The sequence below is a fragment of the Notolepis coatsorum genome, assembly GCF_963971535.1.
Source record: "Notolepis coatsorum genome assembly, chromosome: 1".
Taxonomy (NCBI): Eukaryota; Metazoa; Chordata; class Actinopteri; order Aulopiformes; family Paralepididae; genus Notolepis; species Notolepis coatsorum.
The window spans coordinates 37,804,190-37,827,895 of record NC_140165.1 but is presented as its reverse complement, the minus strand read 5'-3'; positions in this window follow the sequence as shown (position 1 = coordinate 37,827,895).

The following is a 23,706-nucleotide window of genomic DNA, read 5'->3' as shown; positions in this document are numbered from 1 at the left end:
GCTGTTGTCACTATGAATAAAAAATGGGGGACCCTGATGTAAACAAGACAAACATCTTTCTCTGGTCTGCATCCCCTTAACAATTGTTTGATATTGGATGGTCCCTGTGCTGTTGTTTTTCTTGTACAGAAATACTGTGTAATCTCTGTAACATCTGAAATGGTACTTTGCCTCTGCAGCAACCAGATCCACCCCATGTATATGGAGGAGCAAGTGCTCATCTTTGGGGGCTTCTGCTGCATCACACAGCCTATAAGAGATGAAGATCATAGTGGTAGATCGACCTAACCACCTCCAATGTACAGTTCCCCCTCCCCCCACCCCACCTACCATACCTCCTCCAATGTACAGTTTGTACATCAAATGTATATACTCTCTTTTCTGGACTCTTTGTATCATAAACAGTACTGTATTTGCACATCTGGTATGTCATAATTAAATGTATAGATGTAGCAGTAGGCCTACTGTCTATCTGTATGTCATGTATGACATATATGTTATGATGAATTGAAAATGGGGGACCCTGATGTAAACAAGATGAAAGTCTTTCTCTGGTCTGCATCCCCTTAACAATTGTGTGTATTGAGCTGTACTGTACTGTACCCATTCTGCAATCTGTCAATAACGTTTTCAATCAATCAATCAATCAATCAATCAACATTTATAACACAATAACAAGTGTGAAAATAACATGTTATTTATTTGAACAGTCAGAAGAAAAAAAATAACGCACATCCTCCGTTTGTTGGTGCTGAGCCAAACTGTAAAAACAGTAATACATAAGAACAAAGCGGGGCTCGCAACTCACTTGTAGTTCCAAGGTGATTTTAATAAACAAAAAAGGCAGTAGATGCAACGTTTCGACCTTACCGGTCTTCCTCAAGCATGCCATTGACTGTCCCTTTGAACCTAAACATCTTCTCTTCTACACTTCTCCACTCAGCTCCAGTGGGCAGGATGGGAAGGCAGAGGAAGAGGGTGGTGACCGGTGAAGCTGCTCCCCTCCAGAGGAAAGAGGAGAATCCTGCTGCCTTGCACCGCAAGGAGAAGAAAAAGGTTGACACGGGCAAAGTGTTCATCAACATCTCCATCGGCCTGTGCATCTTCAGCCTCGTCTGGTTCTTCTATGCCCTCTACATGCGCTCTGCCCTAGCTAAACGGGTGGTGACAATCCACCCCTCACCTCCTGTGCTTGACGCCAACAGCACCATGTCTGGGAAAATGTATGCCGCAATTATATCTTACAAGAGATGCATTGATGTATGTGCAGGCTATTCTGCCTCTGTCTTATCAGTATGTAAAAATCACAAAGTTAGGGATAAGGATGGGAATATATTTCACTGATTAAAAGAAAAACCAAAAAAAGAAGCAAAACTCATTCTATCTCTAGTATTATTTGTTCACGCCAACTGTTTTGGAGATGAGGGTGGAAGGGAAGAAAAACAAAAAATGGTAAAGAGCAAGAATAGTTTGGTTTTCCATTATTGTTGATTAATCATCAATTGTAATGCATAATCTTTACATCTCTTACTTAATTTCTCCATTCAATCCCCAAGTCCCTCCTTTCTGTAGCGTTCGCCGTCTTTCTCAACACCTTTTTTTGTTTGTTCATGGTCCGAGTGGATGTAAGAATATTACAATATCACGATGCTGGAAGAAAGTTGGAGCAGCGTGAGGCTGAAGTTGCATTTTATTTTTCTCAATTCCTGACTATTGTGGTGGTACAGTGTCTTCAACACCCATGGGGGTAATTTGGCAGTATGTTTTCATGGGGGGGGGGGGGGGGCATTCATTCTGTGTTTATTGTGTCATACTAGGGAATAATATTAATATTATTATGTCCTATTGGGGACATAATAAAACAAATTGAGCAATTCAATCGTTTTTCTTTATGGAGAGGACGTCTGACATTGATTGAAAACTGTATTAACAGATTGCAGAATGGGTACAATACAGTACAGCTCAATACACACAATTGTTAAGGGGATGCAGTCCAGAGAAAGACTTTCATGAGAGACCAACAAAGTGAGGTATGTAATAAACTTGGAATCAAATTGTGGTCGGATAGATCTAACGTTAATATCACGTTAACCATCTAATGGCTAGCAAGCTCATCTGTGACGTCGGTATGGCTTAATACAGTGTGAAATACAATCTTATAGTAACAAAACAATACACAAGTTGAACATAGTTTTGAACGTTTTATTATAATAGTATTTACTGTCTTTCACGTTGCAATGTATAATCCAGACATAGCTAGCGTTCCAGTCAGATCCATCCTCCGTTGTTGACATGTTGGGGTCCTTAATTCCCGTTTCTGAATCCTTATTGGTTTATCAGCTAGAGGTGTCCAAAGATATGCATGAGCAAACATTTAATTTAAATGTAAGATTACAAAAAACGATGACCACAAAACGGCTGCCAAACAAACGTATTTTGACTTAACATAATAACTAGATATCACACACAAAGAATTGTGTCCTCTCTCAACGCAGATCAATCAAGTTCACTTTAGACACACTCGGCCTGCCATCTATAAGCTTTGCAAAAAAAGTATGCAGTTGTCAAAAACTAAAACAAAAATGGCCCCGTTTTGGGGGTGATGCTTAAGAGGTAAATAACTTGAGGATATCAACCACCCAGTGTTCACTGTGGTAGATCACTTATTAAAGGGGAACTTCACCCAAAATACTAATTTAAATATGTTATTTCCATTGCCTAGGAAGATTCAATCAATATTTATGAACATGAGCTACACTCGCCCAAAAGAAGTATCAATCTTATGATGTCATCCTGTACAACATATAACTGAGCTTCCCCACAGACAATGAATGAATGTTTCAAGTTTTTATAGTAAAATTAGCATTATTCTATGGTAGTGTTTTCACTTCTGAAACCGAAAATGTGCTCTCAATGTCACCTTTACTGTACCATCTTACACTTATGCATTGTCTATGGAGCAGCTCCAGACTTTATACTTGATGACATCACACGTTTTAGCACTCTGGTGTTTGGATCAGGGAGAGTTGTTTGTTATCACTGATATTTCTGGACTGTCTTAGACTATAGGATGTACAGTATGTTTGTGTGTGACTGAATGCACATAGACAAACATACAGAGCATGAAACATTGTATACTCTAACACATCTGTTGTACACATAATATGCATGTTTGCTTGCAGACAAATTCATGCACAAACAATGACACACACACACACACACAGACCCCCCCCCCCACACACACACACAACACACACACACACACACACACACACACACACACACACACACACACACACACACACACACACACACACACACACACACACACACACACACACACACACACACACACACACACACACACACACACACACACACACACACACACACACACACACACACACACACACACACACACACACACACACAAACCACTGTAACCTAGCCGTTGGAGCAGGGGGATACTGTAAACTGCTAAATGTCAGCAGCCACTCTACACCACGACACTCAGACGTCTCCCATAGTGTGATGCTATTTTAATTATCGCCAGATGATAAAATAGGACGCTATAGCACTCACAGCTTGCGGTTACTCTGTCTGGCAGAGTAAAACTCCAAATAGACCACAGTTACACTCATTGGATCTCAAACCTGTCAATCGAGCCTGACGGGACCTGATGAGACCCGACGAGACCCGGCCGGACCCAGGGTATTTGATTGTATTTATTATAATATTTTAGAGTGTGTTCGCTGCCTACCGTGGACCCTCCTCTCTTATTCTCCCCTCTGGTCTTCTGTCCAACTATTTATTACTAAAGCGCAGATTTATTACTGGTGATAGATATGGTACTCATCACTGCATCCTGTACGGTTGGTTGCTATTCTCCTGGCCGAGATATGTGATAAACGTTGGTATTTGTTTATCCAAAGCCCTCTTTAGAATATTACCATCTTAAATCATAACTAAGCCGGGTTGGACATTTGGACCCGATCTGAGTCGTTCAAAATGACTGGCTTATGATTCAAGAGCCTGTTCTGTTCTGAATTTGCTTTGAGTTTTTAGCTCCAAGTACACTAAATGATCTTCAACACACCCTACAGGTCAATACCCTCACAATTTCTGGACCATTTAGAAGCATTGATCTCAAACCGCTCTGTTTCAGGGTGTAAATGTTTTAACTGATTATCCCATCTTTTTGTGTTTTAACTTGTTTATTTATGTACTTGTTTTACTGTGTCTATGCATCTCGATGCCATCGTAAATGAGGGTAACCTCGATGATTCTCGATGATTGATGTGAAATTAATTGAGAAATGAAGGACTTTACGGAGCAGCTGTGGCGAGATGCTGATGAAGCGAGTCGGGAACTACGTGATTTGGGAAGGGTGACAGATCTGTGTGATTCACGACTTATAGGCTTGGTTGTACAAGAACAAGGGCCTTCTGAGACTGTATTTTATGATGGGCAGTCCACTCCCCTTAGATATATTTTCTTTATTGGCAGTTGGAAAGGCTCAGGGGGAGACAGAGAAAAAGATTCTTTACTGAATACTTATTCTGTTGCCGTGATTATGATTGTCCTCATTAGATTGTCCTCATTCTCGAACGGACATACGTGAAAGTTTCCTTTGTTTAGAATTCTCGAACGACTTCGTTTTGTACATTCGTTCGTAGGACTCGAAAAGGCGGTCGTAAGTTGGACAGACTGGTGTGCTCCCCAGTGGCGTAGCGTGGATAAAATGACAGAGGATGCCATGTCAGAATGTTTCTTTTAAAACATTCTTTTTTTAATGCGTTATTAGATTTACAACCCGTTGCAATATGGGACCGTTATGCTATAAGGCCGATAGCGGCATCGTTCCACTAACAGAGCTCAAAGAAAGTGTTACAAAGTGGCAGAATAAATTCAACCATTGTCTATGTTTGGATTCATTAAACTTTTACAATTACAAATCATAAGCCTTAATTAATCTGCAGAATATGCCCCCCAGTTAAGGCTAGATAAATATCATATCCCACACCATGCCTATAACCATCAGTTTCAACAAAGATGGAAGAAAACATAAAATAAACTGTGCTAAAGCACACAATTATATAGCCTAATTTTACGATAATATTGCGGAGAAAATGAGAACACAACACAAACTAGGATCATCTTGCCGCGAAGATGTCAAAACAACAACGATTTATCAGCATACTGCAAAGATGGCAACACAACACAATATTATCATCTTACAGCGAAGATGGCTCAACAGGTGTGTGTGTGTGTGTGTGTGTGTAAAAAATTAAATAAAAAAATCACTCACCCCATCCTATTTGTAGAGGAATGACATCCTTCTCTCTTTCATGTTGGCAAAATAGTCAATAACTCGATCATAAAACAAAAGGCATTGCCAGCAAAGTTTCTCTCGCTTAGCCAAACCAGTTAGCCATTCTGTTCTTTTGTAATTGTCGACATTAAAAGAACGTTGGCCCTTACTTCCTCTCGCCTGAACAATACACAGTTGTGGTGTCATAGCCTTCCATTTTCTTCAATTTGTAATTGTTGTTCAAATCGTAATCAGATACTCTAGTCTAGAGTCTAGATCTCCATCACCTTCCATTATTCAACTAGCTAAAAACGAAGGCTATGATGACGTTTAGCTTTTAATGTGATTTGATTGGTCTGAAGCCAAATGTTATCTGGCATCCTCTGGTGGGCGTTTTGATGTGCAAAGACCATCCACATTTGAATTAAGCTTGAATCTTATTGGCAAATAATTTTACTATTTGTTTGTCAAGGGATGCCAAAGTCGAGTTGGCTTCAATCAATCAAAATAATGCTACCTGTTAAAGTTAGAGGTTATATATGATTGCTAATAACTGTCTAACTATGCATAACTGTTTCCACTAGAGGGCACTATAGGCGGAGCCGCTAATGCTACCGCCAGGTAGAGGGTATTTAAGGAGATGTCTCCTCCCCCTCTATCCTTTCCCACCTACCTCTCACGGAGAGGAGAACTCATGTGCTGCTGTGTGCCAATGTAAATAATAAACCACGCCGATTAAAGGGAGAAACCATGTCTCATGAACATATTATTGTCGCCCCATAGCCAGACTCTGTCAACAGGTTATGGGCCCAGATCACGCAGGGGCAAAATAATAAAGGGTAGCAAGTTTAGCTGAAGTATAGGCTAGGTTAGCACCGGGAGCACCGCGTGTCTAGATGCTAGGCCAACAAGAGCTAACGCTATGGCCACCATCAAAAGAGCAACATGGAATCCAATACGACGATCCTGCGCGTCAAGAGGAAGCGGGGCACCGACCCCACCGACGCGCTGCTGCTGGCGTGCAAGCGGACCCGCCCGGAGAGCAGCGCGCAGAGCCCCGGGGAGGCGGCACCGGGGGAGACGGAGCCTGCTGAGCCCAACGGAGGCGAGGGGGAGAACACCGTCTTCAAACTCGTGGCAACAAAAGGAAGGAGCAAATGACCGTCATTCAATGGAAAAGCAGAGGACTATGAGCTCTGGTTAGAGCGCATGTTATGCTGCATGCACGGTGTGGGACTGAAGACGACGATCTTGACGGCCCCCACGGGAGACCTGACGGCGGAAGCACAAGCCCTGGACGACAAGGATAATGCAGATGCATACTGTGAGTTAGCACCACTGCTCGACGACACAAGCTTGGGGCTGATATTCCGCGACACTAAAGACAAAGGCCGAGAAAGCCTGGGAGTGTTGAGAGAACATTATATCGGGCAAGGAAGACCCTGAGTTGTGTCTCTTTACATAACACTAACAGCACTGAAGAAGGGGCACACCGAGACTGTGACCGAATACGTCATCAGAGCTGAGCAGATCATTACGGCATTGAAGAGTGCAGGAGAAGCACCAAGCGATGGGCTAATGATGGCGATGGTGATGAGGGGACTACCGGAGCTGTACAAACCGTTCACACTCCTGGTAACACACGGTTCAGTGGACATGACGCTGGGAAAGTTCAAGGCCAAGTTCCGAAATTTCGAGGCCTCAGAATATATCCACCCAGCTGCCGCGGAGGTGGGAGAGAGCGACGCCGAGGGAGAAGACCAGGCCCACGACGGAGCTGGCGTGTTGGCGATGCGGAGAAAAAGGCCATCGGAAAGGTAACTGCACAAAGATTGTCTGGTGTAGCTTCTGCAAATCCACGGGGCACACAGACAGAGCGTGCATGAAGAAACGCGACCAGAGCGCGCAATACGCGCATGGACAAGATGGCGGCCATGGACGAGACGGCGGCTATGGACAAGATGGAGGCTGTGGACAAGATGGCGGCAGTGGACAAGATGGCGGCGACGGTGGGCGTGAGACGAATCGAGGCGACGGCCGGAGAGTAGCGGGACAAGAGGGCTTCATCCTCGGGGCGCATACAGCGTACGTCACCAGGCCAACGCAGCTGCAGCAGGCCCAAAGGAAGGGACTGATCGTGGACACAGGTGCGTCGACCCACGTCATCAACGACAGGAGTCGGTTCAAGAACTTTGACAACACTTTCCACCCGGAGAAACACAGCATGGAGCTGGCAGACGGGAAGCGCACCTACGGGTTGGCGCAAGAGAGAGGAGACGCACAGGTATGCCTCATAGACAGTGAGGGGCGCCGGTGTACAGTGATGTTAAAGAACGCTCTCTACGTACCCTCGTTCCCACAAGAACGATTCTCTGTAAGATCTGCTACTGCGAACGGTGCCAAAGTGTTCTTCAATGAATGCAGCTGAGGACAATTAGATTTTACATCAGATGGATGTGAAGACAGCCTATCTGCACGCACCCATAGATAGGGAGATATATATGGAACAACCTGAAGGTTACGAAAAGAAAGGAGAGAAGCTAGTGTGTAAGCTAGAAAAATCCATTTACGGCCTGAAACAGTCTGGGCGAAATTAGAACGAGATGCTTCATACATGTCTCATTGAAGATCACTTCCTACAGAACCCAGTAGACCCCTGTGTTTACTCAAGGGAGTCAAAAGAGTCAGGAAAAGTGATAATCGTAATTTGGGTAGATGATTTGATCATCGCAGCAGACAACACTAAAAACCTAGAACAGGTGAAAGGTATGCTCTCCACCAGATTCAAAATGAAAGACCTTGGAAGGTTGAAACATTTTCTAGGCCAGGTCTGCCAATTGTGTAAAAATATCCCAGAAGAGATATGTGGAAAATATCCTGAAACGTTTTGACATGCAAGAATGTAGATCAAGGGAAACACCATGTGATCAAAAACTAGACAGAAACTGACAGATGTAAAAATGTACAGAGAAGCTGTGGGTAGCCTCATTTATTTGACAACATGTACTCGCCCTGACCTATGTTTTGTAGTGAGCAAATTGTCACAGCATTTTGCTGACCCCACAGAGGAGCACTGGATTACAGCAAAACATGTTTTTGTTATCTCAAAGGTACAGCAGATAAACAGCTGTGTTTCAGAAAGAGCAGCGAGGGTTTAGGGCTTAAAGGCTACAGTGATGCAGACTGGGCAGCTGACACCACAGATAGAAGAAGTACCACAGGATATTGTGTGAGTCTGAACTCAAACAGCTCACTGGTTTCATGGAAAACAAAGAAGCAGCCCACAGTGGCACTATCAACTTGTGAAGCCGAATACATGGCTCTAGCTATGACAATACAGGAATGTATTTCTCTAGAACAACTGCTCGAAGGAATGGATACCTATGTATATAAAAAGACTTTTGTTTATGAGAACAACCAGGGAACCATTGCGATTGCTAGAAACCCTGTGTGCCGACAGAGATATAAAATATAATTTCATCAGATCTGTCATCAGAGAAGAAAGAATGACACTGATGTATTGTCCAACAGACGACATGGTAGCAGACGCTATGACGAAACCTGCTTCCAAACTGAAATTGAAAAGATTAGCAGAGGTCATGTTTGGTGTGTAAATATTGCCTGTTATGTAGTATTGACTGCCATATTCTTTTTGATGATTCTGAACTGTATTATTTTCTTTGAAAATTGTTTTTTTGGAGAAGTTGTACAGTGTACTAGACAACCCTAAGTGGGAGTGTTCAAGTTAGAGGTTATATATGATTGCTAGTAACTGTCTAACTATGCATAACTGTTTCCACTAGAGGGCGCTATAGGCGGAGCCGCTAATGCTACCGCCAGGTAAAGGGTATTTAAGGAGATGTCTCCTCCCCCTACTAGGCAAAATCTGCATATGGCTCGCTGATAACAAACTATCATGCATAGAGTTGATCACATTAAATACCTTGGTCTATGGCTTGATTCAGAACTCTCATATAAATATCACATTGATAATATTATTAGAAAAGTCAACTTTAGTGCTGGTGTTCTCTACCGCAACAGAAAATGTTTCACACTCCCTGTCAGAAAGAAACTGCTTCAGCAACAAATTTTACCCATCATGGATTACGCTGACGTAGTTTACCAAACTGCATCTGTAACTGAGGGGTACAATTCCCTGACTGTATTGTTAGATATGGTATTTAATACCACTACCTCTTGTACTTTAACTTCTGGCCATCCAGTACATGATATAAGTATGATGAACACTTTCCCACCTGATGAAACGAATCCACACAAATGTACAAATCGAAGGTTTAATATAGCAAAAGGTATATACAACGTTCACTTGTTTACACTTATGATTTGAAATATGCACTTTTATGGCAAATTAGTATTCGTAGGTAAATCAACATTGAATGTCCAATCTCTGGTTACGCAGGGAGTAAGTATACAACCTGGAATATTTAGGAAACGATAGCGATGGTACTTAAATGATTATAGCTGGATACACTAAGGGGGGGGGGGGGTCCCGCTGGTTGTAAGACAGTAGGAGGGGGGGGTTAGAGAAGCCGCTGGCGGTATCCCATCTGGCCGACGGTGTCTTGGGAGAATTCAAAGTCTTGAACACGGTGCCCACAGAACCTCGGTCCGCAGACGAATACAGCTGGACCCTCTGTGGACGGTAGCTGCCGGTCCACAACGGAGAGACGTGAGGCGACCTCACTGGTGTAGAGCGCCGTCTCACCTGGAGTCCTCTCCGGGGGGTAGTTCCAACACTCCGCAGTGTTGGCCTTTATCCATGGAATAATCAAAGCACCCAAAGCATAATCCAAGCCGTGGAAGGCTCGCCGTCGTCCGGGTAGAGTAATCCAATATACAGGTCCGGTCGCCCTGGCCCGGAGCTCCTCGGATGCAAGCACCACTAGGGGTCTGCCCAGCCTGGTTAAGCGTCCAGATAACGTCAGGAACGATGGGGGTACTGATAACTTTAGAACTCTAACCGAACGATGCACCATACATAAATAGACTATTATTAGCTTAATAGAATACATCCAACTCGACGGTATAGTGCCAAACTATGACTATTCAACTATTAATCTGCACGATATCTCAATGCCTATTCTGGGGCCAAGTAGGCCTTACTACACCACACGTGTGTCGTGGGGAGGCTTCGCGTCTGTCACTCTGTTGGAGGGTAAAGAACTGGACTAAAAGAAAGTTCTACTTTACTTGCGCCATATATATATGCGCTATGAACAAATAGTACCATTCGTATTTCGCCCGACATATTCCTGCGCGGAACCGGGGCTTGCCACGACATGTTGGGCGGCACGATTGAACTTGGACCTAGGGGTATGGCAACCTGGCGCCAGGTTCTCGTCCAATGGTAGAATGAAACTATAATGGGCTGTTTAGTAGACTAAAGGGATATTCAGTGCATATTGTACAAGGAATATACAGGGGATATCAAACGATATACAAATACAATTAAATATATATATATAAATAAATATATATATTCGGTTTAATCTGATCCTTCACAACAGCCGCCCCCTAATTAGTCCCACCTAATTAGCTAAGCAGAGACAGATTAACCGCACTGTCTACCACTCAAGGTCCGCTGTAAGGGTCAGTCAACTCACAAAGTCATGGGGTCATGGTCATCATCGATAGTATCTGGGAGTCGGGGCAGTTCTATGAGCCTCGCCACGGGACGTGTGTAAGTGCGCCCTTGGACGAGTACTTCAGCTGCTCGGACCTTGCCATCGGCACCGGTGATCACTTTGCTTACGCGGCCAGCCGGCCACATAGCTCTGGGTAGTGACTGGTCAATAATCATGACGACTGTTCCTTCTGTCAAATTGTCTCTCTCTTTTACCCACTTCTGGCGGGTCTGTAGAGACGGTAGGTAGTGAAGTAGGAAGCTGCTCCAAAACTTGTCAGCTAGTACTTGGCTGTACCTCCACATTCTTCGGCCGTTCGCTTCTTCAGGCCTGTACATTGTCTGGGGTAGCGCGGGGTCCAGCCGCACCATTAGGAGTGTGTTGGGGGTGACTGGGTCGACATCTGCTACATCACTGGAGACGTAACCGAGGGGCTTTGAGTTCAATACTCCCTCGATCTCCGTGAGGACTGTCATTAGGACTTCCTCCGCCACAGTCTGGGCCCCAAGTACGGCGTACAGGGCTGTCTTTATAGAACGTACTTCTCGTTCCCAGGTTCCACCGAAGTGGGGTGCGTTCGGGGGATTAAACTGGAAGTCAATCTGGGATGGAGCGAGGTGGGTCTTAAGTTCTGGGCCCATAGCTTGGAAGCTCTCTCTCAGCTCTCTTTCTCCGCCTTTGAAGTTGGTCCCGTGATCAGACAACAATGTAGACGGTTTTCCTTTCCGTGATGTGAATCTTCGGAAGGCCATAAGGAATGAGTCTGTGCTCATGGTCGGAAGGAGCTCGATATGTATCGCTCTGGTGGTCATGCATTTGAATACAATACCCCACCGCTTCTCGGTGCCTCTTCCTCTCTTTATATACAACAGGCCAAAGCAGTCCATGCCTGTGGAGTGGAATGGCTTGTCGCCGATTCGGAGGCGACAGGGGGGTAAGTCAGCCATCCGTGGTATGCTGGGCTGCGCGCGCCACTTACGGCAGTCTAGACAGGTTCGCTGGAAGCGCCGTACTGCTTCTCTGCCTTGCAGTATCCAATAACGACGTCTGATCTCCGCGAAGACTCTCTCTGCTCCTGCGTGGTGTACATCCTCGTCGTATTTCTTTATGATCAGCTCTGTGACCTTGTGTCGGCTGTTCAAGACGATCGGGTACTTAATGTCATCTGGTAGATCGGGGGCTCTCCGCAGGCGACCACCCACTCTGATGAGATTATGGGCATCACTCTCTGGTGCCAGGTGAATCAGTCTGCTGTCTGATGGGACGGGGTTTCCTCCCTGTAGACAGTCTAGCTCATCGGGGAACAAGTCTCTCTGGGCTCGTTGTAGTAGAAGAAGTTCTGCTTCTTCGTAGTCAGCTGCTGACATGTCAGTGGTGGACTGAATCTCTGGGTGGTGCCGCAGGAATGTTCTTTGCTGCGCACTCGCTAGGGTAATGCAGTCATCTATGTTGGGGTCTGTGGAGGCGACTGTGCTCAGTCCACAGAACATAGGTTTCTTGTTCTCAGCCTCCTCGTTACTTGCTTCCCGCGGGATGGGCGTAGGCCACTCTCCTTCCAGGAGCTTGAGGAATTCTGGTCCGTCACTGTAGATGTTGCGACGGGTTAGGTCATCCAGAGACATTCCCCGGGTGATGACGTCAGCTGGGTTGTGTTTGGTGTCCACATACCGCCAGCTCGCTGCTTCTGTTAACTCTTGAATCTCGGTGACTCTGACTCCCACGAAGACTTTGTATCTGCATGAATCAGACTTGATCCATGTGAGTACTGTCGTGGAGTCTGACCACAAGATTGTTCTGTGCACCGGAATGGTGAGTTCACGTTGGATTAACGTGGCTAGATGCGCTCCTGCGAGGGCTGCGCAGAGCTCTAGACGCGGGATAGATTGTTGCTTTCGGGGGGCTATTCTTGAGCGAGCCAGGATGAAAGCAGTGTGTATCTTTCCTCCCTTCTCTTGGGCACGCAAGTAAGCCACCGATCCGTAGGCTACTTCGGAGGCGTCGCTGAAGACGTGTAGATCAATCTCGCATGTCTCTGGCCTCACTGTGGATGGGAAGTAGCTGCGGCGTATATTGACGCCTGGGAGTGAGCGGAGTTCCGTCTCCCACTCTCTCCATGTTGAGGCAAGGTGTGCGGGTATTGGGTCGTCCCAGCCCTGGTCCTTGTCCCATAGTGCTCGTACAATCATCTTTGCCCTGGTGGTGTAAGGTAGAATACATCCCAACGGGTCATATTGTCTGGCGAGTGTTCTGTACACACTCAGTCTGGTGGGCGGTGTGGCAATGTATGACGCCGTGGATGGCGGATACATCGGCGAGCGTTGGGGGAGGGGCCTCCTAGGCGAGTCTCCTCTTGCGCCTCTCTGTGGGCTGGTACCGACAGGGTACCATGGCCCGCTGGTCCAGGTGCTGTTCCTCGGGGCTGGTCGTGCGTCATGCTCACCCGTGAATAGAGTCGGGGGTCTGTAGCGCAGCGCCGCGGGGGTATAGCCTGGACTGTATGGGACCTCCTGGTCCGGTAGAGTACTGTGCTGTCGTCGGGCTTGGTTCTCCTCCTCTCCCTCTTCTTCCTCTATCAGATCTTCCAGATCCTGTAATCGTTTATTTAGCTTCTCCGCAGTGTATGCCGCTCCTTCCTTGTAGCTGGGTCTCGCTTGGACCGGTCTGGGAAGGGGGTCTGCGGGGGGTATAGGCTCGGTCTGTTGGTCAAGTTCAGGGTCGCTTGCTCGGGGAGGAGCCGCTGCCCTTGACTGTTGTCTCGACGATTTCCTTGAACCCCTGGCGGAGGGAGAGGGTGTTGCCCTGGGGATCATCAGCCGCTTCATTAGCTGCGCTTGTAACTTGTCGCGCTCGACTTCGCGCTTGGTGAGATCTGCTTCTCTTTGGGCACCGGCAGCGGCGCGCTGGGCGTCGGCCCGGTCTCTTGCCATATTCTCTTCTGTCTGAAGGCGTCTCATCTCCAGGCGTGTGCGCTCTTCTTCGCTCCGTTGTTGCGCTTGGAGTTGTTCGCGCTCGCTAAGCGCCTGTGCTTGGAGACGGTCTCTTTCAATGGTAAAATGTTCGCGCTCGCTAAGCGTCTGCGCTTGGAGTCGATCGCGTTCGGTAGAGGCTGTCAGGCTGACGAGGAACGCCTGTTGTAGCATCCTCTCCGCTTCGCTGGGGGAAGGCGGTTGTGGAGGTGAGCCGCTCCTGCGTGAGCCGCTCCTGGGGGTACTCGTTGGGGAGTCCTGGAGCTCTATTTCCTCAGCGCTCTCCTCCTCTTCTTCCGTGCAGAGTTCTCTCTCTGTAGGGTCGTCTTCCTCCCGGGGCTGGTCGGGGACTACTTCTTGGGTAGTGGCGGGGGGTAAAGGCATGTCCGCTCCCTCCTGGTCCCCACCGTGAGCTTGGTCAGTTACATTAGGACCTACTAGGGCCTCTGTGGTCGGGGAAACCTGGTCGTTAAGGTCAGACATAATTTTACTTTCTACTTTTACCGCGTTTACCGTTTGTCGAAGGCTAGGTAGTTGACTGACAGTGTAAGCCTCTAAGTACTGAGGTGTCTGTCGTCTGCGCCGCGGGCGTTCTAGGTTAGGAGGACCGTTTCGTGGAGTGTTCATCATAGGCCATTTCAATATTAATAACACTATATTAATATTACACTAGTTACCCTCCGGCTCGAAGGACCAATTGTAACTGAGGGGTACAATTCCCTGACTGTATTGTTAGATATGGTATTTAATACCACTACCTCTTGTACTTTAACTTCTGGCCATCCAGTACATGATATAAGTATGATGAACACTTTCCCACCTGATGAAACGAATCCACACAAATGTACAAATCGAAGGTTTAATATAGCAAAAGGTATATACAACGTTCACTTGTTTACACTTATGATTTGAAATATGCACTTTTATGGCAAATGAGTATTCGTAGGTAAATCAACATTGAATGTCCAATCTCTGGTTACGCAGGGAGTAAGTATACAACCTGGAATATTTAGGAAACGATAGCGATGGTACTTAAATGATTATAGCTGGATACACTAAGGGGGGGGGGGGGGGGTCCCGCTGGTTGTAAGACAGTAGGAGGGGGGGGGTTAGAGAAGCCGCTGGCGGTATCCCATCTGGCCGACGGTGTCTTGGGAGAATTCAAAGTCTTGAACACGGTGCCCACAGAACCTCGGTCCGCAGACGAATACAGCTGGACCCTCTGTGGACGGTAGCTGCCGGTCCACAACGGAGAGACGTGAGGCGACCTCACTGGTGTAGAGCGCCGTCTCACCTGGAGTCCTCTCCGGGGGGTAGTTCCAACACTCCGCAGTGTTGGCCTTTATCCATGGAATAATCAAAGCACCCAAAGCATAATCCAAGCCGTGGAAGGCTCGCCGTCGTCCGGGTAGAGTAATCCAATATACAGGTCCGGTCGCCCTGGCCCGGAGCTCCTCGGATGCAAGCACCACTAGGGGTCTGCCCAGCCTGGTTAAGCGTCCAGATAACGTCAGGAACGATGGGGGTACTGATAACTTTAGAACTCTAACCGAACGATGCACCATACATAAATAGACTATTATTAGCTTAATAGAATACGTCCAACTCGACGGTATAGTGCCAAACTATGACTATTCAACTATTAATCTGCACGATATCTCAATGCCTATTCTGGGGCCAAGTAGGCCTTACTACACCACACGTGTGTCGTGGGGAGGCTTCGCGTCTGTCACTCTGTTGGAGGGTAAAGAACTGGACTAAAAGAAAGTTCTACTTTACTTGCGCCATATATATATGCGCTATGAACAAATAGTACCATTCGTATTTCGCCCGACATATTCCTGCGCGGAACCGGGGCTTGCCACGACATGTTGGGCGGCACGATTGAACTTGGACCTAGGGGTATGGCAACCTGGCGCCAGGTTCTCGTCCAATGGTAGAATGAAACTATTATGGGCTGTTTAGTAGACTAAAGGGATATTCAGTGCATATTGTACAAGGAATATACAGGGGATATCAAACGATATACAAATACAATTAAATATATATATATATAAATAAATATATATATTCGGTTTAATCTGATCCTTCACAACAGCATCCAAAACCAACCTTCTTCCACTAAACACACTATTCAACCGGCTATGCAGATTTGCTCTTGGCTGCCCATATTTGACACACCACTGCACCATGTATGAAAATCTTAATTTGCCAGCTCCCACAGTAAGACGACAGCAGCACTGGTTACAGTTCATTTTTAAATGTATTCACTTCAATTATCCGCAATATCTCAAACAGTATATGGACCCTTTCACCTCTATACATCAACTGAGACACTGTGCACAGCTATTTTTTAAAGTTCCAACAAATGTTACTACCTCAGTTGGCAAAAAAGCATTCATGTTCAAAGGTCCATCTGACTGGAATAATCTCCCAGTTCATATTCGAGCTATAACATCCTCACAACTGTTTAAAACTGTGCTGTCCTCTCACCTTGAGATGACTTGTTCATGTTTCCACCAATAATAGTATAACAGATCTTTGAAGCAATAACGTTAGGTTATGACTATAACCAAGTTCTGTTAGTTAGGGGCGATGCTTGGCATCGCCTTCTGCACTATCTCGCGTACGTGCACGCGTACTGAATAAACCACAAATGTACCTCTAATACCAGTATTAGTCTGACCACACCCCTCATCAGCTTACCTTCATAAGCAGGTGTGTGGTCACCTGCTCTCCTCCTTCCCAAGCTTTCACCACAAGGTGAGGACAAGGGCTGCAGCGGCGTCCGATGCCAAGCATCGCCCCTAACTAACAGAACTTGGTTATAGTCATAACCTAACGTTCTGTATCGTTAGTGGCTTAGCTTGGCATCGCCTTCTGCACAAGGGAGGCCAAGCGGAGCCACTTGGCTGACAAATACACCCCGCTGACAGCCCCCCAAAACCATCAGAACAGGGAGGGCCGAGCCCCCCCGACCCCCCCTAATGGAGGGTAGCCCCCCTATTAGGGACGTCACGGGAGGGCGACGGACCCGACCGTGCGAAGAGGCACTCAAGCAACTCAACGCACAGGGTGAGCAGACCGTGGCTTGACCCACGACTACACACACGCACAACCCGCATGCCACCCGGGAACGAACGGAGGAACAACCTCGTTACTGCCCCCAGAATCACGGGGTCAAGGGCAAACCCAACCCCGTGGCAAGGCCGTAGCAGCGGAGCACGAAGGAAGACCCAGACCCACCAAAAGGACTGGACTCCCTGGAATGGGGGCCCGGAGAAGTCCATGATGCCAGCATCAAGACCCCACCAGGTGGGCACGTAGTGCCCCGCCCCCCACATCGCCAGCGTATTCGGACAAAGGCCCCTCAGTTACTGCACCTGGTATTCCCAGGCGGAACCAACCAGGCCAGTAAGCCGAGCGGGCCCCGTCCCCCCAATAGTACACCGCCTGGCACACTGACCCTGCAGAATAGGCAGTCAGCATGGCCGTAAGCACACAAAAAAGGTTAACCAACGGAAGCAGGCAGCGCACCGGGGAAAAACCAGGCAACAGGCTGTTAACCCTAGCCTGGAGACTGCGGACGAGACAGGCGCCAGAGGGGACAGCTGAACACAGCCGCCCCGGCGGAAGGAGCGTAAGCTGGCGGTGTTGCATGACCAAGCCTCCATTTAACAACCCCCACCCAGAGGGGTCGAGGCAGAGAAGGCTGACACGATTGGCAGACGTCATGAACGTGCAGGGGCACCCTCAACCGGTGAACCCGGGAGTTGACACTGCTCCAACACACCAGGGAACCAACCACCTCGGTGTTACCCAATGCGATGGTTGTTCCTATAACCCCTCAAGAAAAAACTCCAAAACACACCTGCGGGTATACACCGGCTATACCGCAGTACAAGTGTTTCAGTTTCCAAAAAGGGTTAACCCAGGCCTACGGGTCGCAAACATCACTTCGGACCGGGCCTGGCGGTACGGGAAGCACAGGGTCACCAGAGGAGGTCAAAAAACCACCCCCACAGGCCCCTCTTCGCCATGCGTGAGAGAGGAGCGAAAAAACAATGGAGAACCAGCCCCTAAGCACACCGTACCTGGTATTCCCCGGCGGTCTCCCAACCAAGTACTAACCAGGACCAACCTGTGTAGCGGCCGAGATCCGACGAGATCGAGCGCGTACAGAATGGCATGGCTGTAAGCCATGACGACAGTGCTGAGTAAAAACATACCCAACCAGGGTCTCCATAGCGCTTAACCCTGTGACACCCAGACCGACCTGGCATTTTTCCCCCTGAAAAAAGCCCAAGTCCCTCAGGGTACCAGAACAGCAGATCTGCATCCCCGGCGGACAACGGGTTCAACTGATCTGGACCAGCGTGACCAGAACCAGTCCCGTGCCCTAACCACGCCGACATGCCTACTCCAGGAGAAGGGCAGATATGCGTGTTGATCTTAACATGAAAAGAAGGCGCCACCCAGACGTCGGGACGAACCGCGCCTGGTGGCCCACCCCAAGGGCGTGAGACCCCACTACATATGTTCAGATCCATCCCGTCATCATCCCCCAGACATGAACGAGGATCCGTCGACAACCCACCCAGGTCATGGGATGTGGTCGCCGGAAGAGGAAAAACCCCCATCTCAGTTGCTTTATAAAAACGCTGTTTCAACCACAAGCAACTAAGGCGTGCCAGTCAATCGCCTGTTTACAGCGAGCTAGCACTATACGTGCGTCGGGACACACCCCCATCAATGAACAGGCTATTTAGACCTGTCATTGAATCCCCAAGGCGCCCAGGGGAACGACAAGAGGGGTGTGACACTCCCTAACTCCAACACTTCTGGAATAGAAAGAAGGAAGCATCAACAGTATGTATCCCAGTCTACACAGCCGGGGTAAAAAATGTTCACATTTTTACATCCCACCACCCTCCCATAGGAAAGAGACGGGGATCCCCAGAGAGACTTCCCACGCGAGCTGTACAGATTGAAAAGAATATATTGCACCTTGAGCCATGTAAAAAACTGGTTTTAGGGCCTCCGGGGAAGAGGCACCGAACCCATACACACTCAATAAACGAATTGAATCGAATATACATACAATAGAAAAGGACCCTTCTAGAGGGTCCACTCACTTTGACAATCTGAGGAGGAAGGCTCTGTACTCTGATGGAGGCTTCCTCACATGGATCACATGGAAGAAGGAGTCCGAACTCACAGAAGGCCTGAGTAGGCGCTTGGTGAGGAGGAGCCCTGACCACCCCCCCTGAAAACAGATCCATCACACGGACCTGAACAGCACACGGAAGTCCTACCAACAGAGACGCGCACGGTGACGTACTCTATGGCGGGGGAATTCCTGCGGTGCACACGCCCAATATACCAGGCCGTGGGACCAGGAACTCCCTCCCCCCCCCCCCCCCCCCCCCCCCCCGTAACGTGCCGAACCGCCACGTGACGGGAACCTTGAAGGACAGGGGGTGTACCCCTGACCGACAGAACAATGGGGAGAGGAAAGGTTACCAGTTCACCCCTTTACGACCCCACACCCATGATACGACGTAACGACAAAAAGAGAATATGACACAGTCATAGTCAGCTCTATGAAGCGTTTCACAGCTCCACACAGCGCACGAGCTAACCTGCTATCTGATTTTTACTAAGGAAAAACACAGAATAGAGAGGGCTCTAAGAACCCCGGTCCAACATACACATGTGCTTCTGTGGCCAGTACAACCCAGTTGTAGGTCACATGACACACACAACCCATCATCATCACAATGAGAGAATACATCATTCTTGATTAGTATCGACCACAGGCCTTGCTAAGCCCACATGACAGCAACCAAACCAATTTCCCTTTAGGAAATAAGTTTCTCCAGCAGATTTAGCACAACCTCAGCAATCAAGCTGAGAGTTACATCGTATCCCTACCACACAAAAAACACAATTAATGCACAACATGTCTGATAGGAGGTGATAAAGTCCCCAGGGAACCGGGGGGGGAAAAAACACAATCCTCCTATTTTACCCTCAATACGGCCAGTTAAAACAGGAAAACCTGTTAATGTGTGAACTCACTGTCCATTGTCATTACAGTCTGAGAAAGAACATTCTTTTACTCACTCGTCACCAAGCATAGCTTCATAGGTTAGTTGCCTTAGTAGTGAGTACACGGTACACATAAACACCATGATGTTTCTCACACAACAACCAGATCAATACATCACGACCTGCACGGAGAAGCTACTGCCAGTGACAAAAACAGCTCACACACAACCCGCAACGTATCTCAAATGCATTGCAACAACACACGTTTTGGGAAAAAACACCGTCATTCACAATACATTTAGCAAGGTAAAACCAGAAGACGTGTTATGAGGGTCTGGCCAACCCCGTACCTGCCCGGAACGCAGATCAGCGAAGTGCAGTCACAAGCCACCGTAGAACACAGCCCTCTTTGTTGACGCAATCCCCGTCTAGGCTCAGGCAGGGTTGACGAACATCCCCTGTCAAGGATGACGTCGTGGTCAAGAGTGTAAAACATGTTAAAAATCAAAGCACGTTCAACAGAATAGCATCAAGCTAACGGCTGCTCCAACCGCTCGCGAGACGCCGATCTACGACGCACGTGATCAGGAGCGAGCTCCCGGCGGCGCGCGAGAAGCCAAGCTACCCCGCGCCAGGCCACCGACCGGCTAACCGTAAGCTATGAACATGTAAACAATGACATAACACTCACCCAGACAGGCCGCCGTTCTGAACCCTCCTCACTTTTTAAGAGAAAAGAGAAAACAAGACGTCAACACCGCTTCACAACGGTGACAATAACACGTCCGGCGGAATCAGCACAGTACCAACTGGCCTGTATAGCTGACTTTGAACATGAATCTGCCGCTATCGCACATTACATGCACATATCCCCTCGTGAAGGAATACTCTCATTTGGATATGAAAGATGGGGTCTTAACACGGTGACAGAGAGAATCCACTCGTCCAGAACACACAGGGATCACCAGTGTCAATGGTCGCGGCCCACTAGTTAAAACTATAATGGTCGCCAGACCAAGGCCTTCTGTCGCCTAGACGGCTAAACAAAGGACCCTAGCCTGGGGCCGGTTTCCATAAACTTTGTCTAGTAGCCCCCATAGCACTAACAGACAAGTGGAGCCCGCCAGCAAACACTACTCACCCAACCTGGAACGCACCGCTCCTCACAACAGCGGCATGTCCGACAGTTCAGCTGTGGCCTGACAGGTTTCACCCCAACAAACACAGCAAGGAACTGCAGTTGAGAAGCATGCAGCGGCGTGCTCCCAATACGAAAACCGGTGGAGGGTTTGTAGAATGATCATCATCTTCTAGACACTCCAGTACGAAGACAATATCGCCGTATTTTCTCGAAAATAGTGAGAGAGAAAATAAAGATATGATGTCAACGTATCCTTGTTTCCCAAGCTGTTCCTAATCCAATTTCTTCCATCATGGTGTCAAGTGTGGGGATCTACCGAGGCACCTCTTCCTTGTGGTGAAAGCGAGAAGGAGGAGAGCAGGTGACCACACACCTGCTTATGAAGGTAAGCTGATGAGGGGTGTGGTCAGACTAATACTGGTATTAGAGGTACATTTGTGGTTTATTCAGTACGCGTGCACGTACGCGAGATAGTGCAGAAGGCGATGCCAAGCTAAGCCACTAACGATACAGAACTTGAATATGTGCTCTGTGTTTTGTTGTTTGGTTGTCTTATGTTCCTCTTGTTTGATGTTGTTTGAACCTGTTTATTATTAATTTTATCTTGTTTTGTGTTTGGTTTTTGTTTGCTTCTTTTGTTTTGTTATGTTTAATACATAATAATTTATGTATTCTGTAAGCTGTGGACCCCCTTGAAAACGAGATGGTTCATCTCAAGGGGTAATTCCTAATAAAGAATTTCAATATATTACACATGGGCAAAACAGAGTCCATTCTCTTCGGTTCAAATAACAAACTCAGCAAGACCGACGGCTTCTCAGTTACAGTGGGTGACAATATTGTCACAAGGAAAGACGAAATTACCTACCTGGGTTCCATCCTAGAGGCAAATCTTTCCTGTGACAAAATGGCATCCAATGTAATAAGAAAAGTCACCCAACGAACTAGATTCTTGTACCGGATCTCCTCTCTGGTAAACAAGAATACCCTGAAGACTCTGGCAGGAGCACTCATTCAAGAGTACTACGACTATGCGTGCACCTCATGGTACCAAAGCACCTCAAAGGCGCTTAAAACAAGATTACAAACATCACAAAACAAACTGGTCAGACTACTACTTGACCTTACCCCCAGAACCCACCTCACCCCTGCCCACTTTGACAACCTAGGATGGCTTAGAGTAGACGACAGAGTACAGCAATTTGCAATGGGCCTGGTCTACAAGATACACTATACGACTAAGGTACCCATGTACATGTCAAAATACTTCCCAAAGGTCAGTGAATACCACAACCACTACACCAGAGGAAGCTCAACAAATCATGTTAAACCCAGATTCGGCTCAAACAAGGGACTAAACACGTTTCGCAATTATGCCACATCAATGTGGAACGCCCTACCCAAAGCTGTAAAGGAATGTGAATCCCTACCCACATTCAAAACTGCTCTTAAAGAGCACCTACGGGAGGCTGCAATTCGAAACTGGCCACCGTAAATGCCCAAAACCCCCACCACCTCCTAATAGACAGTCTCCTCCCCACCGCATGTATATATTCCCTCCCTGCCGTATGTATATTTCTCTCCCACCCACCCACCCCCTCCTAATGTACAGTCCCCTCCCCATCATATGTATATACTCTGTCAGGATCTAGGGGTAACAGTACTGTATATTTGAATACCGTTTATGTCATAAATGTATCAGTACTAATTACCTATATGTCCCTATGCCATAAATGTCATGTATGTTGTGTATGTCATAAATGTCTATATGAATTGAAAATGGGGGACCCTGATGTAAACAAGACAAACGTCTTTCTCAGGTCTGCATCCCCTTAACGATTGTGTGTATTGAGCCGTACTGTATTGTACCCATTCTGCAATCTGTTAAATAAAGTTCATTCTCTATCTCTTCCCACCTACCTCTCACGGAGAGCAGAACTCATGTGCTGCTGTGTGCCAATGTAAATAATAAACCACGTCGATTAAAGGCTGAAGGGAGAAACCATGTCTCATGAACATATAATTGTCGCCCCATAGCCAGACTCTGTCAACAGAGAGGCATATGTACCTGTCTGCAGTGTAAGATATAGAGAGGGGGCGCAGTTTCGCTCGCTCGGTTCATTTCTCCAGGAGGGGAGATAGATTCAGCCAGCCACGCACTCTTATTGGAAAATCTTACGGAGACCGTTTCACGGGTTCAGGAATCCGGAACTTTTTGAACTTTTTACAAAGATGGTTACAAAGATACTTACGAACATGTTCAAGAATGAGGTCCAATGTTTTCAGCCCTCCGGGGGGCATTCTCTTCCAAGGCCAGCAGGGGAACCGTGGCAACGCCGTCCCATGTGAAACTTCTGAGCTTAATCACGTGCATCAGAAATATAATGTATAGGACATTTCACTATGAGCTATGATGATGGGTCATGCTCAGAAGAGACCAAATACCCAATCCCTAGGCTAGTAGGCTACATACAGTAGATGATAACAACCTGACTTGCGCTGAGAATGAAGCGGACAAGAGATTAGAGGTGGAGGAAAGGAGCCAGTGCTGTTTGCATATAGGTAGGTACTCTAGGCCATATCTATGTTAGA